Here is a 13665-nt window from a genome sequence, read left to right on the forward strand (position 1 = left end):
TTCTGGGGGTGGGATGGACAAATCTGGACCCTCCTGGCCGGTGTGTTGGCGTTCGGGCCCTGCAGGGGTAAAAGAGTATGGTTATTGCTTCTGTGTGTGCCATGGCGTGCGATTTGTGGGTGCCCTTGTCTCCCAGTGCTGGCATTCCCTTGTGGGAGGAGTTGTGAGGGTGGTTTGTGGGGGGGGATGGGTATGTGCAGTGGTAATGCTTAGGTGATGGGTGTCCATGGTTTGTGTTGGCATTCAGGGATTGATGTTGTGTTGGGTGGGTTGTGCTGGTGAGACATTGGCAGGGAGGATGTGTGCTGGGGGGTTGGGGGTGAGGGTGGGGGTGTGGGTTGGCATGCTGGTGGTTGGGGGGGGTGAAGTAGTTGAGATTGGACTTACCAGAGTCCATTCCTCCGCCTACTCCAGCGAGGCCCTCAGGATGCAGGATGTTCAAGACCTCTTGCTACCATGCTGTTAATTCGGGTGGAGTGGGTGGGGGTCCGCTGCCAGTCTTCTGCACAGCGATGTTGTGTCTTGACACCATCGACCGCACCTTCCCCCGTAGGTCGTTCCAGCGCTTTCGGATGTCTTCCCGATTTCTGGGATGCTGTCCCACAGCGGTGACCCTGTCGACGATCCTTTGCCATAGCTCCGCCTTCCTGGCTATTAGGCTCTACCCTAATTATTTCCTCCACCATGACCCTGAGTTCTTGGTCCGAAAACCTGGGGTGTCTTTGGGGTGCCATGGGGTGGTGTGGATGAGGTGTGGGGTGGTGTTTGTGGTGATGTGAGTGGTGGTGTGTGGTGATGTGTGCGTAGATGTGGTGTGGGTGATGATGTTGGGTTACTGTGTGTGTTGTGGTTTGCGTTCCCTGTGCTCTCTCTCTGTGTATTGCGCCTTGTCTCTGAATTTCGATTTGGGGGGGTTTGTGGGTGATGTGGGTGTGTGTTTTATATGGTGATGGGTGTGTGGGAGTGGTGTGTGTATGTGTCTCAGGTGTGTGTATTTTGAATTGTCCAATGTGGCTGTGTTTTTTATGGGTGTGTGTATTTTGAGCGTGGCGGTGTGTACCGCCAATGGAATACCGCGGTTGAAAGACCGCCGCGTGGATTCGTGGGTCGTAATGGCATGGGCGTGTTTGTGTTGGCGTGACGGTGGAGGTTTGGTCATCTCCAGTTTATCGCTGACCGCTGATGAGGCGGCCTTCCGTGGATGTCGGGTTTTTGGCGGTTTGGCAGTTGTGGGTCAGAATGACCGTGGCGGTTTACCGCGGCCGCGGCGGTAGAATGGCGGTCTTCTGACCGGCGGTAAGAGCCTTTTCCCGCCGAGGTCAGAATGACCCCCTAAGTCCTTAGTATATGGTACAGGGGTCCCCAGATCCCGTAAGTTAGTGTCCCCTCAGAGACTGCAGCACTTGTTGTGTCACCCCGAGTGGTATAAAGTAAACCATGACTCTCAGCTCGCCACTGCAGACTGATGCAGACTGGTAGAGCAGCTTAAAACGGTTAACTCAACTTTACCATTTCAAATAATGGCAAAGCCCAAATTCACTTTTTAAAACATGTAAGTCACCCCTATAGCAGATCTAACAAGTCCTAAGACAGGTGCAGCATATTAGAAAGTAGAACATGTTTTTAAGTGTTCTGATAGTAAAATCCTGCAATTATTGTTTTTAATTGTGGGAGAGGTTGTTAGACCAAAAGTGAACTTCGAAGGGGAAGATACGTTTAAGTGGCAAATGGTAACCACACTTGAATAGGCCTGCTCTTTGGTTTGGGTAAATAGGTAGGTGTTAAGGTCAGGGAAGCGGAAACAATAGCCAATCTGTTTTTTACATGTGCATGTAGCCTCCAAGTAGCCACACCTCTAGGGTGGGCTACTAAGCTTGACACACCAATAGAGGGGTTCCAACATTTTGGGAGTGGGCATAATAGAGAGCTCTGGGATAGGTAGGTGCCACACTTCACAGGAAGGTGTCATCAGGCAGGAGGAAATTTAGTAGTCCATTAGCTAAGTTGTCAACAGGCAGGAGGAAATTTAGTAGTCCATTAGCTAGTGACCACAAACTCCCCAGAAGGCACTTTGTGGCATAAAAGAGAACCCCCAGCACCCAGAACTCAGATCTTGTTTGGACTGGAGAAGAGGACTGAAGAAGGACTGCCCTGCTGACCCTGGAATTAGCAAAGAAGAGGCTGCATCAAAAGTGGACTGTACCTGTTGTTCCTTGTGCTGACGTAGGAAAGCGCTGTGTCTGCTGTGTCCTGCTCATGGAATAGTGGTTCCCCAAGCCGAGCCAGAAGCAGACAGTCCAAGAATCAGTTGGCTGACCTCCTGTTTGCAGCACAGGGCCAAAAAAGCTGGAGAAGTGTTTCTGTTTGACTTGGTAGCCCATGTCATTGTTCCTCATCCCACAGCAGCCTGGGAGACTGATACCCAACACTAAACCCACTGGACCCAGAAGAGTCAGTGGAGTGCAGTTTCATTACCCAGAAGGAGAGTTCTCGATAAAAGAAGGAAAGCATTGAGTTTGATTTGCCCAGTGACCAGTAGCCCAGTGGTGACTGGACTTTTACCGGACCAAAGAGGACTCAGAGGGACATCGACCACTGGGCCAAAATCCAATCAGGACTGTAGGCCAATGAGTGGCCCGAGGAAGACTCCATCTACATCTTTAGCATCTTTAAGCATCTTCACCATCCTGTATCCTTTGCATCAGAACCACTCCATAGAAGCCAATAGCAAGGCACCACTGATACTGGAACTGGACTGAAAAATACTTCTCTTGACAATGTGTTGGAGGCAATATGCTCTGGTTGGCTGAGGCGAGACCCTAGACAGCCAGAGCCTAACATTTTCACCAAATGTTGTTGATTACACTTACTGTATAACCTGTGCTCACCGTTCAGTAGCTTGGCACAGAGCAGTCAGGTTTATCACAGAAGCAATGCGTAAAGCAAAGACGCTGCATTTCCCCGCCACTACCACACTGCACGGCACAAAGGAGGCTTCACACACAATGTATGTATGAAAAGATTCTATTTAACACACACCTTGTCAACACAGTGTGGTTATAATGTAACTTTGGGACTATGTCCCAATTTGCAGTGGCAGTCGCAGTATGAGGCCCAACTGTGTTAAACACTACTACTGTATATACACATGAGGAAAATGGTACACTCCCTTCCTGCACCCACATAAGTTGTCAAACATTGTCAGCATAAGACCCACCCTAGAATTCCTCATAACCTGTGCAACATATAAATTCAGGGTGCACCTCAGTTACCAACATTAGCAGCAAAATGTGCATACAAGGCTTACCACACTTTCACATAGCACTATGGCTGAAGCTGTACTAGTAAGACGTGATGCCAACTGTAAGAACTCTCTGATAGGATAAATGTGACCACAGGTATCAGTCAGCGCGTGCACATACTCAGTGATACAGACCCGCACTCTGCACCCTTATGTGGTGCCTTGTTATCTGGTTAGTTGATGGCACTGTGTTTGCAACCACCCTGGGTCCCAAAACGCCCCTCACCAACCAAACAGATTCCACTATCCGGCTCCTCCATGAACCAAAGATTTAATCAACCTTTCCCTAGTTACTGGGCCGCTCGTGGCTAAGTCACAAGTCTCAGGCTTCCGGGGTCAAGGTGTGGGAAAGGAAAAAAAAAGCTGATAAACAATTAACGAGGAGACGTTCAGGAACCTCAGAGGAGGTTTATTCAGATGTCTACAAAACACAGGTGGAGGGTCACTGGGACCACCGTTAGTCATGGATGCACCCAGCTCAGCAAGAAAGTTCAATGTTAGCAAATGGTTACCGATTTCAGCACCTCCAGAACAGAGTGGCGCCATCAGAGCTTGTTGACGTGAGTCACCCTCGACACTTCCAGTTGCACATGACAAGTTACTAGGCCCGCACCTCCTGTACGAGATGGCGTGTCTGGGGCACGAAGACTCAAGTGAACCCAGACTGTTATGAGTCCATGTGAAAAGTCCTCCACAAAAAGGAGGCACGACATCAGGGATCCGCTGATCTGTGTTGTCCTGACCATACGTTCATTCACAAGCCAATTCCCAATTTCTTGGACAGGAACACCAGTCTGGTGAGAGATGACTTGAATGACACCAGACACTTCTGGATTGTCCCACAAAGGTTGTAAATCCTGCACCCTTCTAGGAGGCACAACGTCTAGCACATGGTGATTTGAGTCACACTAGGCCACCCGGTCACACTCAGAACTTGGTTTCTGTACCTCTCTGGAATGAGGCACACTGTCTAGTACACGATGACTTGTAGTCAAACCAGACTCGCTGGTCACATACTTCGACATAAGTTCAGCCATGCCATACAAGGCCAACTACAGCTCAACTCAGGTTTTACCCCCACCTCCAAGGGTTACAACCAATGAACAGGGCACCGCAGCCGTGGCTCACACGAGTGAAATTCTCCACACTCGACAATAGCAGACCCCGCTGAGTCCCGCACCTGGGCATCCTGTTAACACCAGCAAAACGTTTCAGTGTGGTGTCCCCACAATGAAGGCCCACTCACCTGAAGTGTAGGCATTCCTTGGCAAGCTCTGCACTAGGTAATTCCAGTCTCCATGCACAATACTTAGTCCATGCTCATGCAGCTGCTGCAAGGTGAAGTTCAGCATACAATGTAGACGTAGCAGAGTACACCATTCTCCAGATATCCCCGGTCATCAGTGTAAGCCCCTTTTTCCAAAGACTTTGATGTCCTTGAGATCTTCTCAGACAACAGGGGATACATTTACCTGCCCTTGAAGAGTTACTCTTCGGGAGGCTACACAGCAGAAGGCAATCAGCCCCATGCAAGTCTCTAAGCAGGAAGAGGAGTGCAGATCCCCTCCTCAGACAGTTATCCTCCTGGGCACTACAGATTCCTCTGGCAGTGTGTGCACGTGGTCCAACAGCACCAGTCCCGCATTGCAGTGAAGTTTACTCTGCCTTGAAGACGTTGAGTACCCCTAGTTATACTAGATGATTCCTTGGAAATTGGGGATGGTTCAAATGGTTCTCCTTTGAATCACAAGTGTCTCCCCTAAATTTCTTCCCTGTCTGCAGGCTCTGGAATGTATTTACTGGATCCATGCTCTGGCTGCAAGGACAAGTGACAAAAACCTCTCCCCCAATCTATCTATGCAGGTCCTAAATGGCAGGGATCAATCGTTTTGGATGCTCAAGTTTTATAGTGTTTGCCTGAGGAATGCCCAGATGTGCTCCATCTCTGTAACCCATAGAAGGAAGCCTAATTTATAAGACACCAGAACAACTTTAGAACATAGAAATGCCAAATTCCCAGAAGTGGCATTTCTAGTGCATCAATGACAAAACCACCTTTACCATCAGAAGGGGGTTGTCATTCTGAGGTCAACAATACTAAACATCATGAGGCTACTCCCCTGCAATCCACTATTGCAGCCAGACTTAATAAGGTCCATTCTCCCATGTTACTTTATAGGCAGAGCAGTAATCCTAGATAGTGCAAACATGCATGGGTGTTCGGCACTCAATGGGCACCTATGACCTGTCACATAACCATGCCCACTAGGTCATGGGGGCACTTTCATTAAAGCCACTTTAAAGGTGCACGTCCTCCAGTACTGGCCTTTTTCTATCAGGCTCAGTTCCTATATTAGGACAACCATGCACAAATGTGCATACTCTGGCAAGTGATGTCAGATCCCTTTGCTACATAGGAAAACCACTAGGGGGCAAGATGAACACCCAGGCGAGTGATACTAGTCACCACTCACACATGGCAACACCCGTGTGCAGGTAGGCACCCACTGGCAAGTTGTGCCAGTCTCATTTAAGCATATGGTGCCCTGGTCCAAGTAAGCATCATGTGCTTTTGTGCACACCCTTGGCCCTGCCATGGTGGAACCCACACATGTTAGTCAGCACCATCTACCCTGAAGGGAAGGACATGCTTATGTTCTTCCCTACTGCCCATACATGGGGTTAGTGTCCATGGCACCAGGCCACTAGAAGAGAACCAACCACATTTATGGCCCCCCCTTTAGGTAGGGGACACCCACATAGGGTTGCTCCCTGCCTGGAACGTGTACACTTTTGTGTCCGCCAGCCCTTCCATGAGGGCCCTTCGGAGAAGGTGTACGACAGCTCAGAATTGGCCCCCACATCAGGACTGCCACCCTGAGTGCTGGCATGTTAGCGCCCCTGCAGGCCACATTCATAGGCCTAAGATATTATTAATAATGGGACCTCGTAGGGGGTGGCACATCCAGTGCACACACCCATTGTAGCCAGGGCTGTCCCCTTCCTGGGTAGGTGTTATACCTGTTTCACAGGGCCCTTCTGGGTACAGCACCTCAACCATGTCCCTACCAGCCTCTTCCTTTTACAGGTAAGATGGGCCTGCCACTTACCCACTGCCATACAGTGGGGAAGTGCCCAGAGTCCTAAGGTCATGCACAGAGAGTCAGTGAAGACTGGGAGAAAAAAGCTAAGAGTTTCAGGAAGATTCCTTCAGCAGAGCTATGTCTAACATAAGAGAACTGTTGCTTTGGACCTTGCTGGGCCCCTTGTCTGGCTCCCTGCTGGACCTGGTCACCCAACCTACCCCTTAGTAACCACATTCCACTTTGACCAAAGTTTTCTTGGAAAAGGTTTCTAAGTGTTAAATTCTTTAAAATCTGCAATGCTTGTCCGTAGTTAAGTGGATGGTCTTGATTTTTTGTTCCTTGTTAAACCCATATCACCTCGTATTGATCATTTTCGTTTTGGCGTCCGTAAATTCATGAAAATGTAAGCCATCTATATAAACTGCTGTTGAATATCTTGAGAGTGGTTTTTCTTTTTTCTTTAGTTGTTTTGGTGCTGTTTAAACGCTTTACACTTGTTTCTTTGTTGAAGTCTGACTTCTTGGAGTCATGGCTACCCAGGGTTGAGCTAAAGTTTAACAACAAAAAAAAACTGACGGGTTGGTAGTGCAGTCTCATAACCACACCATATAATACACTCCATTTCCTCACAGAGGTTGACTGTGACTCAGATGCTACATGGGGCCAACTGAGATGTAATGGAGGTTGAGTAAGCCAGAAGGGTCATACCAGTCAATGTTTTAACATTGGGATTCAATTTACATTTTGGGGCTCAAAGTCTTCCGGGGAGGGAGGTCAAAGGCTAAAGCCAGTCAAGGTCCGTTGGAGTTGAATATGTTGTGACTAAGCTCATGTTGAAGGTATTGGTTTTGACTCTGAAATCTCCAAGCAGAACAGATTTAGATTTTGTAGGCACTGAGGTCACTTTGACTTTGGAATAGATATGCTGCCTTGCCCCATCCAAGGTTTTACATTTGGACTTAGGCCCTCATTACATGTTTAGTGGTATTTCAGCCAGACTGCCGTGCACGAGGCTGCCGAAATAGCACCAGTGATGACGGTTTCCTGACTGCTGCATTACGAGTCGCACAGAGGAGAACGCCCAAATACATTTGGATTTCAAAGACCGCCAGGGTGGGAGAGAGGCGGTCCCACCACCAGCACTGCCACGACGTCATGACTCCACCTGCCATATTACAAGGCAACTTACTGCACAGTGGTCACTGCATGGCGGTGAACCATTAGCAGTTCAGACTACCATACACAAACCAATGGGGTTCCGTCGCTGCCAATGGGGGACTGGGACCCATGACGACAATCTGCGGCTGGGACGGTCAGGTCTGTTGCAGCAGTTACCCCGTCATCTGCCCCCTACCAGACGACCTCCTTGATGTGGGCTGCTGTGTGGGCCAGACAGGTAGGTGGGACGACTGTTACAGGTTGGGATTTGTGAAAAGTGTATGTTTGTGGTGTGTGTGCAGGCATGTGTATGTGTCTGCATGGATGTGCCTAGGTATGAGGGTGTGTTTAGGTGCAACAGGAATGCTTTTAACTGTCGTTGGGTGCGTTCCCACCAGGGTATTTGTGTTGGGGCGTCCGCTGCGTAAACCCTAGCGGTTTGCACCCTTGTAATATGGCCGGCGGTGTGAGGCATCCTACACGCCTGGAGAAGGCCCCCGCCAGCCGAGGTGGTCTGCCTGCACTGGCAGGACTGGTGGCAGTGTGGCTGTTTCCAGTCAGTAACACTGCCATGCACATTATGTGGCGGTCTTCACCACTGGGACCATGGGAGTGAGACCACCACCTCCACCACGGTGGTCCTCAGATCACTATACACATAATGAGGGCCATAGTCTTTTATTTTGTTCCCAGTATCCACCACTGAGGCAAGGTTGAAGTTTGTAGCTAAACAGGTCTCAAGGAGGCCATAAAACCAGCAGTGCAAAAAATCTCAGAGCAAGTAAAACCTGGTTTTCCAGCCCAACAAGGGCCATCCCCCCTTCTCCACAGCCCCTTCCCCTGAGAGCCTTAGCACCTTGTTCCAGTTCTGAAAAGGTGGAGAAAAAGACAAAGACCCACTTTTCTCTAACAGATTGGAAAGTTCCCCTGGGCCTCCTGCAGCCTTCTGGTCCTCAGAGCAGGATTCTAGTCACCAGCAAGGGCTTCTACAGGGTACAATCCTCAGGGGTCAGCTTGAAATGAGAAATCCTTCTGCTTTTTGTGCAACTAGTAGAGGTAAGCATTAGATGGAGTGGTTTAGCCTAGGAGAGCAGTTAATGTCCCTGTTAAGAATGAAGAGTATGTGGGGCTTTCTTCCTGTAGTCTGCCATAGCCTGCTTTTTCTGATATGTTGTCTTCTCAGGAGTAGGAATTTATGGGGATGTTGGGAGATGCCAATCTTATGCTTTGCACTAGACATGCAAGAATTTATTTTATCCATTCCTTACTTTTTTCTCTCAAATCATTCATCTCTTTTTGCAGGACTTCCTCTGTGGCTTTCCTGAACACATTACAATGGCTAATAAAACAAGACATGGCCCGCCATCCTCCACCACTTGAAGCAGCTCAGGTCCTTCACCTAGTTACTTCCCTGAGTAGATGAGACTTCTTCCCATTTGTCAAGGTTAAAGTTAGCTTTTCCTTCTGGTAGGGTTCTAGCATTAAAGTATGTGAAGACTCTTAGAATGAAAGAAAACATATCTGTGAGTTCCATTTGGCATCTCCAAGTAGAAGGAAGAACCGTAAAAGGCAGATTTTTATTGACAACTGTTCCTATCACCTTTCAAGATGGCTGTCTTCTAGTTGTATGTCAGACTATCAACTGTAAACATGTTGCATCTAAAAATATTGTAGGTCAGCATATCAGCTTTCCTTAACTATATTGGTAAGCACAAGTACAAAAAATATTAACATCAAAAATACTGTTTGTAAAAATATAGGGTCTGATTAGGACCTTGGAGGTCAGACCGTCGGACTGCCAATACAGCAGTCTGGAGGATGTTGCCAAGCCAGCAGCCTCCAGACCTCTGTATTAAGAAAAGCCCACAGGGCTGGCGGGACAGTCAGTGTGGCTGCACCGGCTTCGTTAAAAGAGAGCCAAGGCCCATGTCAGTTGCACTGGCTGTGCTGCCTGCTCAGTCGGAATGTGCACTGTCTGCTAGAGCAGACAGTGAGTATTCTGACTGTGCTGACAGGGGGGCCTCTGCACTGCCCATGAGATGAGTGGTGCAGGGGCTCCCTTGTGGCTCCTTCTCTGCCTTTCTGCCAGCTTTTTCATGGTGGCATCCCTGCCATGAAAAGGCCGGGGGAAAGGCAAGTTGTGATCAGCATGGTGGTGCCAGAATCGGCACCACCATGCTTGGCTTTCACTGCCGCCAACGTGTTGGGATTCGTGATCCTGGCGGTGGTGGCAGTCTTTTAGTGGTCCGACCTCCAGCATCGTAATTTCGCAGTCAGGCTGCCAAGGATGCAGCGGTCAGATAGCCACCATGGGTATGGTGGTCTTATGACTGTTGTACTCGTAATCAGGCCCCTCGTAGGTTCAAAAATATCAAACCCAAAAAACAGGAAAACAAACATATGGCATTATAAACATGAAGTAAACTTAAAGAAAATATATGTTTAAATAATTCAGTATATACAAAGCTATTTAACAAATATACAAACAGCCCTAATAAAATATTGACATTTAATGTAATATATGTTTTAAAAAAAAATAATTTCATTGCGAAGAATAATTAAAAATTATTTACCTTTTGAAGTATGCATTATTTTATTTGACAGTTCATTTGAAAAACTATTATTAAAATTACAATGTCATTATATTATATATACAATAGATGTTTTTAAAACATTTCTAAATGTCATAAAAGCGTTTACAGTTTTAAATCTGTGTTTCTCACAAAAAAGTTGTTTTTTTCAATCAATAATCTAATTGGTAATAATTCTGAACATCTTTGATAGCTCATAGGTAAGTATAAAATGTGCACACAACCCACAAACCTTGATAAAGTAAAGGATATTTTCCTATGACAGTTCTAATAAAATGAACAAAAGGAAAAAAAGGAAAATTCATAATTCCACAACTTTGGAGAGTGCACAAAATAATGAGCCAGACGTAGAATTGTAACTCAAGATCTACTACCATTGCTGAAAGTGTATATATTTTTAAGTGATTCAGATTTACTTTTCTAACTCCAGCCCCACATTTGTTGGTAAATTACTATTCTAAATCCAGTCCCACTAACATTCTGAAAAGTGTATAAATCTGTGTGCATCAGATTTACTGTTTTAGATCTAACCACACGAACACTGCTGAAAGTGCAGATATCTGAAGAACTTATCCATTAGTCTAAGTGAGGTCCTAATAATAAGGGCATATTTGGGCAGGTCAGATTTACTATTCTAATTTGCATGCTACTTTCAGTGTGGAGAGTGCATATATTTGGGAGGGGGCAGATTTACTACCCACAAACATCAACATTTGCTGCAAGATTGGACACTAAGGCCCTCATTACAACCCTGGCGGTCGGTGAAAAAGCGGTGGTAATATCGCCAACAGGCCGGCGGTAAACAAAATGGAATTATGTCAATGGCGGAAACCGCTCAGACAGACAGCCACTTTAACACACCGACCGCCACGGCGGTATCAACAAGTACCACAGTGGTAACCACAAACAGCCAGGTTGAAAACAATGTACCGCCCACACTATTACAACAGGCCTATCCGCCACCTTTTCCGGGGTGGTACCAACGAGAACAAAAGCACGGCTGAAACAGAACACAGAAGTCAGAGGACTCACCTGTGAAGACTCAGGGAACAACCACGATGTCATAGAGCCCGAGCTGCACATATTTCTGATGACCACAGTGAGTACTGCCGCCTAGCACACAAGGGAGGGGGGAGGAAAAAGTGAGTGACACACACACCCAACACGCAACATCCCCAACCCCAACACCATACAAACAATCAGATGCACAAACATTACATATTCACCCTGTTTTCCTCAGGAGAAATGCAAGGAAAAACTGATTTGAAGAGAGTGAGTGTAATATGATAAAATAACATGAATAAGTGCATCCAAATACAAATGTATATACAAATTCACAAATGTAGGGACACTGCTCAGTCCTCAATGTCCGTGGGCCACAGGGCCGTAACACATAGGCCAAGGCCCCACCTCACATAGAGAACACTGCAGGGGCATCAGGTCGAAAATACACAAGCACCTCAGGGGGATGGAGAATGGGGGGGGCACCTCAGCCAGAAGACAGTACAACACCACTGGTCCTGGGTGGGCAACATGCCCTGTGCGATGTCCTGGGGAGTGCAAGGCCACAGTTTCTCAAGTGGGTGATTTGCCCACTGCTTGGTCCTGGGGAGTGCAAGGCCACACTCTCCACTGGTTCTGGAGGGGCCTTGTTCCCAGTGTGCCTCAACCTGGGAAGGATGGGGTGAGTGGATGGCTTCTTCCACTGGTTCTGGAGGGGGGCTTGTGCCCAGTGTGCTTCATCCTGAGAAGGATGGGGTGAGTGGATGGCTTCTCTACTGGTTCTGGAGGGGGCCTTTTGCCCAGTGTGCTTCATCCTGGGAAGGATGGGGTGAGTGGATGGCTTCTTCCAATGGTTCTGGAGGGGGCCTTTTTCCCAGTGTGCTTCATCCTGGGAAGAATGGGTTGAGTGGATGGCTTCTTCCACTTGTTCTGGAGGGGGCATTGTGCCCTGTGATGCAGGTCTTGTGGAGTGCAAGGTCACAGTCCCTCACCTGGGTGTCAGACCCACAGGATTTGCAGGGCCCAGGACGCACAGCAGCCTTTGGAGGCAGGACTACACGCTGTCCGCCGGCAGTGACGGCTGCTAAGTGGTGGCAGTGGCGGGGCTGGTGTTGGCAGTGGTGGGGGGAGGCTCCAGCCCATCTCCTGCAGCCTCGGATGGCTGCCCACTGGGGCTGCTGCTGCTGGCAGTGGTGCCTGTGGCGGTGCTGGCAGTGGTGGGGGAGGCTCCAGCCGATCCCCTGCAGCCTTGGATGGCTGCCCACTGTGGCTGCTGCTGCTGGCAGTGGTGCTGGTGTCAGTGCTGACAGTGGTGGGGGGAGGCTCCAGCCCATCCCCTGCAGCCTCGGACGGCTGCCCATTGGGTCTGCTGCTGCTAGCAGTGGTGCTTGTGGCAGTGCTGGTGGTGGCTCTGGCGGCAGTGCTGGTGGCAGTGCTGGCAGTGGTGGAGTGAGGCTCCAGCCCATCCCCTGCAGCCTTGAACGGCTGAACCACTATGGTTGGTGGTGGGGGCTCCAAATGAGTCCCAGCACCAGGCCTCCTGTCCTTCCTACCTGCTAGTGCAGGCCCCTTGCCCTTCCTGTCAGCAGCAGAGATTGCTCCTTGCCCTTCCCTCTTGCAGCTGGTAATTCCTCCTTGCCCTTCCAGACGCTGCTGGTGGTGCCTCCTTGCCCTTCCATGTCGCAGCTGGTAGTGCCTCCTTGCCCTTCCCTGTTGCAGCTGGTGGTGCCTCCTTTCCCTTCCTTGATGCACCTGGTACAGGCACCCTTTCAGTGTTGCTGCCTGGTGCCCGGGATCCTCTCTCACCTGCAGTAGCTGTCAATACTACTGTGGCCGTGGACTGGATGCCTGAGGTACTCAACTGGGTTCTGACCATCCTGGCCCAATGTGAAGGATGGGTGGGGGGGAGTGGTAGGGAAGAGGTCAACGGTGGAGAGGAAAAGCTTCTTAGGGACATTGAGGTGGGAAGAGGGTGAAGGTTTGGGAGTGGAGGAAGAGGAAGTGGTTGTAGGATGTGTCTGTCTGCCGTGTTTTGGTGCAGGTGCATGGGCTGGATGTTGTTGTGAGGTGGATGGCTTTTGGGTGTCTGAGTGCTTACGTTTGTGTACTTTGGGAGGATGGGGCACAGACATAGTGGGAGAGGACACAGGGGACGTGTGCATGGATGTGGGGGTGGTGACTGCCAGTGAGGGCTGTGCAGTAATAGGCGTGATGGCGGTAGTGGATGAGGATGTAGTGCATGCAGGTGTGAGTGTAGACGCTATTGGGAGGTAGGTGGACAACGAGGAGGAGGGGATACAGTGGAGGCAGTAGATGTTGGTATGTTTGCATCTGGATGGTGTTTGTATGAGTGCCTCTGGGATGATGTGTGGTGCTTGTGTTTGCCTGAACCACTCCTGTGTGTTGTCTTGTGTGCATGCTGGTCTGCCTGTGTGCTTGGGATAGGTTGGAGGTAAGGGGAATGGGATTGAGTAGAGGAAGTTGGAGGGGGGTTTACGAAAGTACCATCTTTCTTGGCATGTTACCC

Source organism: Pleurodeles waltl, chromosome 1_2, assembly GCF_031143425.1.
Source record: "Pleurodeles waltl isolate 20211129_DDA chromosome 1_2, aPleWal1.hap1.20221129, whole genome shotgun sequence".
Classification (NCBI taxonomy): domain Eukaryota; kingdom Metazoa; phylum Chordata; class Amphibia; order Caudata; family Salamandridae; genus Pleurodeles; species Pleurodeles waltl.